The 12,426-nt window shown below is 45.2% G+C and overlaps 1 protein-coding gene across 5 annotated transcripts in view; it reads right to left on the bottom strand.

The window, feature by feature from the left end:
* Nucleotides 1-12,426, bottom strand: part of PRDM16 (PR/SET domain 16) — a 455,494-nt gene that overhangs the window by 429,740 nt on the left and 13,328 nt on the right. The window lies entirely within an intron of this gene.

Below are 12,426 nucleotides of genomic sequence, written 5' to 3'. Positions count from 1 at the left end.
TGGCGGGAAGGTAAACGGCATTTCCGTGCGCTGCTCTGGTTCGCCAGAAGTGGCTTAGTCATGCTGGCCACATGACCTGGAAGCTGTATGCCGGCTGCCTCGGCCAATAAAGCGAGATGAGCGCCGCAACTCCAGAGTCGGTCACGACTGGACCTAACAGTCAGGGGTCTCTTTACCTTTACCTTTTAGGAAAAGCAGGACATTATAGTATCAAATCAGAAACTAGGATGGATTCTCTAAATCAGGGACCTCCCTGGAAAACTGGGACACTTGGAGGGTCTGAGCTTCCCATTGCTTCATGGTCACAGCTTGATCTATGCTCATCTAAATCAGTAGTTTCCAAGCTTTTTCAAGGCACTGCCCCGCCCCCCTTGGTTCCATGAACACATCCCGAGTTGCCCTTACCCTACAAAAAGCATTATTCAGAATAGCGGCTTGCATGACTCACTGCGGAAGATAATAACAGAATGACGTTCAAAACAGTAGCAATTAATCACACGATTATTCAAAACCCAACCCAAACTATTTCGTTTAATTAATTCAACAAAATTGATGGACTTGGTCCAGAGATGCCAGCTTTTCCAACCCCAGTGCCGCCCCTTGATTTCCCACCCGCAGTAACCCCCCCCCCCCCCCGAGGACAGTACAGCTCACTTTGGGAACCGCAGGCCTAAATCAACCCCTATCATTTCGCTTGGCCTTTCTGGAATCTTACGGAGGTGAAGCTAACAGTTGTGAAGATGTTGCCCCTCTGATCCTGTACAGTGGTACCTCGGGTAACATACGCTTCAGGTTACAGACTCTGCTAACCCAGAAATAGTACCTCGGATTAAGAACTTTGCTTCAGGATGATAACAGAAATCATGCTCTGGCGGCGCAGCAGCAGCAGGACGCCCCATTACCTAAAGTGGTACCTCAGGTTAAGAACAGTTTCAGGTTAAGAACGGACCTCCGAAACGAATTAAATACATAACCAGGGGTACCACTGTACACTTGGAGGCCAGGGAGAGGTGTGGCCGAGAGCGAGAGGATATTGTCAGAGAAGGAACTGTGGCTTTGGAGAGAGTCCCAACAGCCAGATCGTGAGGCCTAGAAGGTCACATTGGATGCCCGGGCCTGAAATTTGCCACTTTAGCCTTAGATATACAAATTGTTTGACAATAAATAAAATAAAAATAAAATATTGCAGTTCTTTGTGTGAGGAACAACAGGCTACAATGTGGCCTTAAGTGTTCATCCAAGTGCATTTATACACACAGCTGCTGACATGCCTCCACCCCAGATTTAGGGCAAAACTCCAGAATAACATTCATTCACTCAATTTATTTTTTAAAAAAATGTCTACTTAACAACTGGCTGCTTTTATTCCCAAATTAGACACAGATCTGGGCCCTTGTTCCAGTTTCCTGCTAAAATTACCCCCATCCACTCATAGTCACCCTCAGAAAGTGATCTTCCTTGTAAACAGCACCTTTGCAGGGGAATTAGCAGCAGGAAGGCAATGCAACTAGCGTCTGTGGTTCTCCCCTCCTCAATTAATCCTCACCACAACCCCATGAGGTTGGTTTGGCTGAGAGGCAGTGACTGGTCCAAGGTCCCCCAGTGGGCTTCATGGCTGAAGTGGGGATTTGAACTCTGGTCTCCCAGGTCCTAGTCTGATACTCTAACCACTACACCACACAAGCTAAAAGACTGTTCTTGGTTATGGTGGTGGTTGCTATTCAAAATAAAAGTTGCCAGTTTAATTACACTAATATGCACATTTTTGCAAGCAACTCCACCCCCCCACCCCCAAAAAACAAAAACAGAATGCATTTTAATGTACACTTTCCCCTAATATCCACATTTTTGTATACTGGAAAAAATCGATTCATCAGACAATTGTGCAATAATATCCTTAGAATAAATATTAAACAGAAAAGAGCCTTGTTTTACACCGTCTGTTGACTGCATTTCACCTGACAGTTGTCCATCTTTGCCATCACTTTTATCGCAGTGCCTGTGTATAGATTCTTGATAAGGATTTTTGAATATGTTATTTGGTTGGAGAATGGCCTTGCAAAATTCAGAGAAGGGCAGATTTTGAAGGACAAGCACATTTTGGTTCATAGAACTATTGAATTTGGTGAGTTTGCATTGAAATGCAAACCAAACCTAATTTCTCTCTCATCTAGTTGGGCTAGTCCGTACTTGCAAATAAAGGTAAGGGAGAAATTGATTCAGCTCATGTTGAAAAATCAGGACTTACCTAATTCACTGTTTCTGAAACAATATGCAAACTGAAATGCAGTCAACCTTTGACATTCACACTGAATTCTGCAATGCAGTTCCCGAATTTTGCAATGCCTACATTAGAGCAAAGTGTGCATTTATATGCATACATTAGTGAAAAGAAATACAAAAAAATGCATTATACTGAAGGCAAAAATGTTTACATTAGGAGAAAATCATACTAAAATGTGGGTGAATTTTCATGAGCACCTTAAAGCAACAACAACACACAAACTGATGCGGAAATATGAAGAAATCAATTTTTGCAAATTGAAAGAAACTGAAACGGACATATCCTCACATCCTAAGTTGCAAGTCCTGAAGTAGCAGACGAAGCAGTTGTCTCTATGCTGTTTTCGGATCTCTGAAATTAATACACCATCATTAAACTTGTATAACTGTTTCATTAAAAGAAGATGGATGGGAAAGAGAGAAGGAGTGGAGAGGTATCACACAGAGCAAAAACTCCAGAGATCCGAAATTCTTCCCCCGATATTCCAAGGCACCATTCGTACCCTGTCACTCACTAGATGGATGTGAGGTCCAAGCTGTTAACCAACTCTCCCGTTCAGAAACATCCTCCCACTACACATTATTGCAATTTAATATTTTCACACAGAGACACATCATTATCTTGGAACCTGACACTGCAAGGATTATTTTGTAATTTTCCCCCTAGAACATCTATTCCCTACCCACCCTAATGCGAGCTTCAAGACAGGCGTGAGCAAAACAGACTTCCTTTTCCTTTGCCCTTTTATTGGAGAGAAATCCAGCAGCCTTTCGGGTTTTTTGCAAACTTTTTATTTATAGAATAGGAATCCTTGCATAGTAGCTTTTTCATTTTAGAATCCATATAAGAATATACGAACACAAGGAGAGCCCTGTTAGGTCAGTCCATGCACAACCTTTTTGTAATCCAGGATTTTCCAAACTTGGGTCTCCCGTTGATTTTGGACTACAGTTCCCATGAACCCTGAGCACTGGTCCTGCAAGCTAAGGATGATGGGAGTTGTAGTCCAACAACAGCTGGAGACCCAAGTTTGGGAAGCCCTGGTATAAACCTCTGATTTATCCTGCACAAAGGTAACAGTTGCATTCATTGCTCTGCCCATATTTTCTCTGGCCCCACCCACCAATGGCATGTGGCCCCAAGATGATTCCCAGAAGGGAATAAGGCCCTCTGATTGATAAAAATTCCTCACCATTGATTTAAGTCAAGGGCAAAGAAATTTGTGTTGGATGGGGACAGAAGTGAATTCTGACCTCAGTGAATTAGGGTGGGCAGGTGAGGAAAGGAAATCTGGGAATGAGGTTGTGGCGGAAGCCTCATATTTGACATTGCCGTGGTCCAAGGTTTCCAAAAAGACAGGCGAATGTTAAGGCTGAGGAACGTCGCCCTCCGCTCCTAAGTGCTGTTTACCACTTGCCATTAATTACGCCTTTCAAGTCAAAACGAGCAGGTTTCGTTAACTTTGCCGATGCCAAAGCCCTGCCATTGGACGCAAACTCATTCCCTTGCCACGTTTGTTTTGATAGGTTTTAGATGTGTTAATAGCACTTAAGGAAAAAAGAAAACATTATAGCAAAGCCCATGTTTATTTATGAGCGTTCTGAAGGCTACAGCACATTCCCCTAAAGAGCAATGAAGATGGTGGTTCTTTTCCTTTCCATGAAATCAGATTAGAGGAGAAGGATGAATTGATTATTTCATTTAATGGAAGTATTTGGGGGAGGGGAATTGTTTTAGAATTTTACGTGGCGCTATTTTGAAGTGAGACAGGAGGAAAGGCAGTGATAAAATCTAGAGATTGTGTCCTGCTCAGAGTAGGCAAGCATTGCATACAATCCATAATTAGGCCAGAAGCTCAGTGGTAGAGCATCTGGTCTGCATGCCATGCAAAAGGCTCCAGGTTAAATTCCCAGCATCCTCAGGTAGGCCTGGGAGGGAGCCTTACAGAACCACTGCCAGTCAGTGTAGACCAGGCATAGGCAAACTCAGCCCTCCAGATGTTTTGGGACTACAATTCCCATCATCCCTGACCACTGGTCCTGTTAGCTAGGGGTGATGGGAGTTGTAGTCCCAAAACATCTGGAGGGCTGCGTTTGCCTATGCCTGGTGTAGACTATGATGGCTAATAGCCATGTGCCCTCTTTTTCCAGGACATGTCCTCTTTTTCACAGAGAGAGTCATAACAGCGATCCATGGTTAAATGCAGAAGTCGGCAAATGTGTCCTCTTTTTTGCTCTTCAGAATATGGCAACCCAGGACCTATGAACTGATTCATTATAAGGCTGCTACCTATATGCTTGTAAGACCCCTATCTAAATTGACCACTGATGCATCACTGTAAAGAGATGTCAAGAGATGACCACAGATGGGAAGAAAAATGTATGGGATAATTTATATGCATAAATGCAGATTTGGAAATAATTACACTCATTCAAATAAAAATGCAGTCCATCTCACTCTAGTACAGCCTTTCTCAACCTGTGGGTCCCCAGATGTTGTTGAACTACAACTCCCATCACCCCTAGCTAGCAAGGCCAGAGCTCAGGGATGATGGGAGTTGTAGTCCAACAACATCTGGAGACCCACAGGTTGAGAACCGCTGCTCTAGTCGGAAAGACTATATCTAGGTAACATTTTTTTGGCTAGCTGCTTAGTCTGCTGCTGTCCAGGTTCTTACTCTTGATGGGAAGTTTAAACCCTGCCCCAGTATCCTCCTTCTCAGGGTGATCTGTAAATTGGATTTGGACCAGGCAGCCCTTCAAATTGCAAAACTGGAGGGTTATCCCTGCTCACCCCACTTTTGCCCTCAGCTGGCAGTGGGTTATATTAATAGATCCGTGGAATTGTAGAGTTGGAAGGAATCCCAAGGGTCATGTAGTCCAGCTCCCTGCAATGCAACTCAGCTAAAGCATCCCTGATGGATGGCCATCCAACCTTTGTCTGAAAACCTCCAATGAAGGTCCACCACCTTCTGAAGAAGTCTATTCCACTGCCAACCAGCTCTTCCTGTCAGAAAGGTCTTCCTAATATTTAGTCAGAATTTTCTTCCTTTTAATTTGAATCCATTGGTTTGGTTTGTACCCTCCGGAGGAGAAGGGGGAAAAAGCTTGCTCCATCTTCCATCTGACAGCCCTACGGATATTTGAAGATGACTCTCAGTCTTCTCTTTTCCAGGCTGAACATACCCACTCCTTCAGTTGTGCCTCATAAAGTCTCAGTCCTACTTAGAGTAGGCCCATTAAAATTAACAAACCCAAGTTTGGCATGTCCATTCTCATCAGTGAGTCTGCTCCAAGTGGAACTAGTGTTGGATGCGACCCAGTGGTTGCTCTCTAGAGAGGCGGAAGAATGCATCTCCAATGCACAGAAAAGGGTTATCGTTCCCTTGGCAAAACTTTTTGCATAGCAGACTTAGCAAAGTTCTCCACAACTCATCATCTACGCTATAAAAAGATAGTTATTTAAAAAGCCAGCTATTTTAAAAGATAGTTCTGCCATGCTCAGCTTTAAAGGTCCATTTTATTTCTACTTGATCAAACACAGTGAGATCTGATCATTTGCTTAATGTGTGTTTCCTTAGTGCAGGATGCTGCTATGGAGCATAACATGGACATAGTGTTTACCTCTAAACAGGAAGTGAGTGAGTGAGTGAGTGAGTGAGTGAGTGAGTGCAGTGATGGATCTTGGCATCTCAAATTTCAGCGGTGCCTTGTGCAACGCCAAAATCCAGTTCCCAACCGCCTTTCGCCTTCCATTGGACATCATAGTTGCAGCACTTCAGAAGTTCAACCTCTGGTGCGACTGAATTGGTTGCGCACCCCTAGATCCACCTTTGGTGTGTGTGTGTGTGTGTGTGCGTGAGAGAGAGAGAGAGAGAGAGAGAGAGAGAGAGAGAGAGATCAGCTCATGCTTTATGGGCATAGCACCTACAACACAGCAATTGTGAAGGTATCATCTTGGCGTGGAACACACTTTACTGAGACCTGATGGTTTCCTCATCAGGTCGTATAAACAAGAGTTCAGATTATACACAAAGGTATTAAAATGGTTGGGGCAGAGGAGGAAGTGTAGAGGCAAAACGACCCAGAAGCAAAGCAGCATTTCTAGATTGGCAATGCTAGCAGCTGACTGATTTGGCCTCCTTTCATCAACTGATCATTCCTGGACTATGGACAATCTAGTTACACGTTCCAGATTCCATCAGTTTCATAGAATCACAGAACTGTAGAGTTGGAAGGGATCTCTAGGGTCATCTATTCCAGCCCAGCTGCAATGCAGGAATCACAGCTAAATTCAAGTCCCTGCTCAGCCACAATTCCCAGCCACTATCACTGTAACTCACCTAACCTACCTAACATGATTGTCGTGATGATAACACGGAGGGAAGGCAGGAGACAACAAAGGAAGGTACCTGTGTGCCTTAGAGCAGGAGTGAGAAGCCTGTCACAGCCTGGGGGCCACATTCCCTTCTGTGCAAACCTCCAGGGGCCACATGTGGAGCCAAAAGAAAACTGGGCAGAGCAACCAATGTAAACTTTAACTTTGTACAGTAGGCTGGTTTCTACACATGCTCACCCACCGCTCTCTGTCCTCCATCCAGATAAGTGAGGAGCATTATCAGAGTTCAAGGACACATTCCAGCCCGGCAGGAACATCCAAGAAGGATGGGAAAGCCTGGGAACCTTTGGTTCTCTAGCTGTTGGCCATTGCAACAAGTTTTAGTCCACCCAGAAATTTGGATTGGTGGAACTCAACGACCAAACAAGCATTTGGGATTTCAGTGGCAAAGTTTAAGTGACCTCATGGTAGACCTCATGGTGCATGTGCAGAAGCTATTCCGGCAGTGCCGGATTACCAAATAGACAGTGTAGGCACCAGCCTACAGGCCCCATGCCTTTTAGAGACCCCGAGGCAACAGATCAAAATAATATTGGTTTGATCATGAAAGGAAATTGCAATAGGAGATTATTTGCAAGGCAACCCCAAAAAAAATTTTGATTGCCTAGGGGCCGCCACAGGGTTTAATCCAGCACTGCAATCTGGGCTCTTTTGCAGAGGTCATACTAGACAAAGAGATCTCCAATTGATTCGTTCCACAATCTGTCCTAACACTGTGGAATAGACCTCAGCGTTACATTCATCCTTAACCATAGGAAATGTGTATATTCTCTGATTTGTGGTAGAGGAAGAACAACGTGCGTGATACCTGCCATAGCTGCCACAACGACCTGGGGTCTGTGGCACCAACATACTTGCTCTATATGAATTTGTAGATTTACCCCCAGAAATGTTGGGCTCCATCTTGGAATGCATTTACAGGACTCGGCTCCAGAAAAGGTGGCATAATAAGACTGGCTTTTGAGCATGTGCCGAGTACGTTTTCTTCACCACACGTCTTGGATTAGGAGGCAACAGCATGTGAGCCAGAGGGTGGAGTTGTAAGCATTAAATTTGTTTGGCTGGTAATAATAATTGATATTCTCCTCTGGAGGCTGAAGGATAAACTCAAACCTCTAAAGGAAATCCACTATGAATCAGTCCACAAAACAGGATTCTGAAAATGAATAGCTTTCTTTGGGGGGTGATAAAAAATGTATTTAACTGAAAAGCAACAAGCCAGGCATAATTTTTTTTATAAAAAAGTAAAATAATAGTAATAATAAATTATTACAAATTATCTTAACAGTACATTTGCAACCGCCTTATAAAAACAGCGATAATATTTTTGTCTCGGATTCTAGAATTACTGGTGTGACAGCTAATGCAGTAATGATTTGTTTCAAACGCTGGTGTTTAAGCCATAGAAAGCTGATTTTTATCCATTTTTTTTTCCAGTAGGCTGCATTGTCGTTAATGAAATTAAACACACCAATCGCATTTGTCCCCGGGGGATGAGGAGTCGTACACGCCACTGGTTTACTTTTTTATTAAAATAAATTGCAGCCAGAAAGATGGACTAATTGCATGCAGAATTGAAAAAGAAACATTCCATTGATATAATTAAGCCAATTTTCGTGGACAGAAAGAGTTAGCATTGAGATAGAATAAGCAGAGCATTCAACAGAGACTGACATGCACACCTCTCTCCCCCACCAAACCCACACCAATCCTGGCATTTCTCTCCCCCACCCAACACTTTAAAAAAAAAAATAGCAGACAGTTAACTATTAGACAAATATTCTCCTGCTTCAGCCTTCCATGCATTATCTAATAATGGTGGCTAAATTGTCTCTAATCCTCGTTACCAGGGCATAGTGTCTGTGTGAAACAGTTGACAAGAATGTGTGTGTGTCTGTCAAAATAGGGAGGAAAGAAACTCACAGGTCTGTTTTTATCCGGCCTTTTGACTTCAAAAAAGAACTGGACACTCCACTCAGGGAGCTGGCAGACAGATTTTCTCCTACCTCGCTTCCAATTATATTTAAATGGTTCTCCTGCCCTCTCTCACCCTCCCTTGGGACTCTCCCCAAGCAACACCCTCTCTCCTCCGGACAGGCCCCTCTCCCCAGTGACACACCACTCGCTGGCTGTGTTAAACACTCTCCTTGAATGTTTTTAGCCCGGCTGGAATGTGTAATTGAACTCTCGCTTGCTGGGATGGAGGGCAGAAAGGAGGATATGCAGAAAGGAGTGTAATGTACAAAACGTACACAGAGAGAGAGAGAGAGAGAAAGACCCTACGTTATTTGCTCTGTCTAGTTTTCCCTTCGGCCCCAAGACGGCTATTCGAATGGAATGTGGCCCCCAAGCTGAACAAAAGGCTCCCACCCCCACCCCTAGGTCAAGCCTGATCTAACGCCAACCACCTTATCAGGGTTCAAACCAAAGTCCCCTTCAAAGTGTTTGTTTCTCAGGAAAGCTAATTCTTTGTTTGCCAATGCCTTCGCCTCCCCACTCTCTCCTTCTCTCCCCCCCCCCCATTTCCCCCCCTGGAGACACCTGATGAATCACATCAAAGACTATTTCAGCATCAGGGTGCGAGGGGAAATTGGGGAGGGGGAGAGCACTTCATTTAAAAATAAAGATTTTTTAATCCTGGATAATTTGGATTCAGACTGTAATTATACATCACTTCAATTACCAGATCAGAACCCCCTAAGTATTTCTAATTGCCTAATTGAAATAAATTGTGGTTTTTTTGGTGGGGGGGGGGAGAGAACAGCTAGTAGCAAACTTTCCTTCAAAGAAGTTGATTGTGATGTGGGGGAATAGGAGTTGGATGTGGGTGGGTGTTTCATGAAGGAAAGTAGGCAGGCAGGAGGGCTGGAATGAGAATGGTCAGCTCCTGATTTTTTGTTATCTCCTGTGGCACTAAAGTAAGTTACACGGGGAGCAGGCCCTGCAGGGAACGAATCCTGTAGAGAGACCTGCCTAATCTGCAATCAGACTACAAAATAAGGGCATTCATATATGAGCATCTAATAAGTCCAGGAATAGGGAGTCTCAGGAGGCAATCGTGGTCCTCCAGGACTCCCTATCTAGCTCTTGGGACCGGGGGCAGACTTTGGTCTTTCAAATTTCAGCAGCGCCCTGTGCAAGGCCAAAATTCAGCACACACACACCCCAACCTCTTGCTTTCCATTCTGCTCAATTCACTATGTCATAGCTGCCATGCCCTGCAGCGCCCCCTAGACTCAGTGTTCAGTGCAGCAGAACCAGTCGTGCTGCCCTAATTCCACCTCTGGTTGGTACTTTCCTCCCCAGGCCACAACCCCTCCTGAGCCACACTCCTCACCAGCACTGCGTCACTCCGTCCTCGGTTGCTTTTGCCTGGTTCTGTTGATATCTCTTGCTTGTCTGGAAGGAACGTTGCAAGCATAGGAAGTGTGTAGCCTGCTGTGCAGAAGTAAACACACATCTACGTTTGTTGCTCTGCCCATTGGCATGGGGTCCCTGGAAGGCTTTCCAGGAGAGAATTGTGGCCCTCAGGCTGCAAAAGGTCCCCCACACCTGACCTGGGGAGAAATTTTAAGCCTTGTCCAAAATGATGTTAACATCCCCAAGAGTCCTGCTGGAAAAAACGACTCCAAATAATGGGAGATGTCGGGGACTTTTTCCGGCGTGGGTTCCCCTCAGAGAAGAGATCCCTAAAGACTTCCAAAAACTTGTCAATTTGTATGTGTACAGCTTGATCAGGTGGTATGAGGAATTCAGAAGCAAGCACACAGATTTGCCTTGTCAATTAGTCCAGCATCTTCCCAACTCAATGCAAAGCTATAGTTTTCCAGGTCCCTATTTAACACATATAGTTGACTTCATCCCTTGCCACGCTGATGTTCAGGCCTGGGCAGGTGGCTCAACTCAGATTCTACGTCCTTGGGAACGGCCATTTGCCTGTTTTCTCTCATCACTCTGAGAAGAACTACAGGATCTGTGGCCCTCCAGATGTTGTTGGGACTCCAGCTCTCATCAACCCCCCGTCAGCATGGCTAATGGTCAGGAAAATGGGCATTGTAGTCCAGCAACATCTGGAGAAATGCAGGTCCCCCACCCACCCCAGATGTAAGAGGACAGAACAGCCCACAACAATTTACTTGGGCACTCTGGAGATCGTGGAACTCTCACAAGTAAGGCTACAATCTTAACCCTACTTTCCTGGCAGTAAACGCCACTGAATTAAATAGGAACATGAGAAGAGCCAGTAGCCCATCTAATCCAGCATGCTGTTCTCACAGTGGCCAACCAGGTACCTGCAGGAAACCCACAAGCGGGACCCAAGCACAAGACCACTCTTGCCTCCTGTGGTTTCCAGAAACTGATATTCAGAAGCATTGCTACCTCCAACTTACTTCTGAGCAAGCATGGTTAGGGTTGCACTGTGACTTCCCAGCCTCTGTAGTGCATTTCTCACATGGAGAGATTACCCCTAGGAACTGGTACACAGTCTCTTATAGTAACTCTTTCACTAAATGGTCTTCAGCCAGGATTCATCTTGTCAGCATTTTGCAGAACCCTTCAGCCTCTCCCATTCAATTCTGCTGGCTCTCCTAGTGGTCTGTGCTGGAGAAGGCAAATGGCACCCTCTGGGAAGCAGTTTCATGTCACCCAGATGCATGGCTCTGAGCCAGTGCATCGCCCACTTAAATTCCCTGAAATTCAAGCAATGGGATTCTGGAGTTCTCAGGCTCTGCTTAGTGGCAACACATGGGCCCAGGAACCTTCAGAAGTCAGGATGCCCTAAATCTTTCGGCTAAAGGTCACCAAATATAATAGGGTCTGCTCTGCTTCTAGGTATGCTTGCGAGCAGTAAGGGGTAACTCGTTGGATAATTCCTGTGCGAACAGAAATGGGAGAAAAAACCAAAATAGGAACCCATGTTTTCTTACTCCTCCTGTGTCCTGTGTCCAAAAAAAGGAAATCTGTTGTTGATTTCAGTCTGCAAATGACACGTAATTAGTTATGTTGCCTGGCCTCTCCATTCACATTGTGTTTCCTTTGCATCAAAATGAATGGGATGCAATAACACAACGACAATGTAAATTACATAAATTATATAATTTCACCACAGCGGACAGCGAGGCCAATGACACAGTTTTCAGCGGACAAACTGCAGCAAAACAGAAACGGTGCTGCATGAGATGCGTGCAGGGCTGGGTGGGATGGGTCTAAACCACAGAGCCTAGGGCTTGCCAGTCAGAAGGTCAGCAGTTCGAATCCCCATGATGGGGTGAGCTCCCATTGCTCGGTCCCTGCACCTGCCAACCTAGCAGTTCGAAAGCACGTCAAAGTGCAAGTAGATAAATAGGTACCACTTCGGTGGGAAGGTGAACAGCATTTCTGTGCGCTGCTCTGGTTCACCAGAAGTGGCTTAGTCATGCTGGCCACATGACCCGGAAGCTGTACACCAGCTCCCTCGGCCAGTAAAGCGAGATGAGCGCCGCAACCCCAGAGTTATCCGTGACTGGACCTAATGATCAGGGGTCCCTTACCTTTAAGGGGAGGTTTTCTGTGCATGCCCAGAGGCACTCTTTGCTTGCTATGGCCTACATGCCATTGCCAATCCATGGCACTGAGTGGGGAGAACAGGCCCCTAGTGGTACGTTAAGTGCCCCGGAGAGGTTCATCTGCTAACTGGCTATGTCGAGGTTGTTCTGAAGCTGCCAAGAACTTTAGGGTGGATTAGCAGAAGAGGTGAGAGATTA

Source organism: Podarcis filfolensis, assembly GCF_964270895.1.
Source record: "Podarcis filfolensis genome assembly, chromosome: 8".
NCBI lineage: Eukaryota > Metazoa > Chordata > Lepidosauria > Squamata > Lacertidae > Podarcis > Podarcis filfolensis.
Note: the sequence above shows the minus strand (reverse complement) of the source record. Positions and strands in the feature narration are given on the sequence as shown.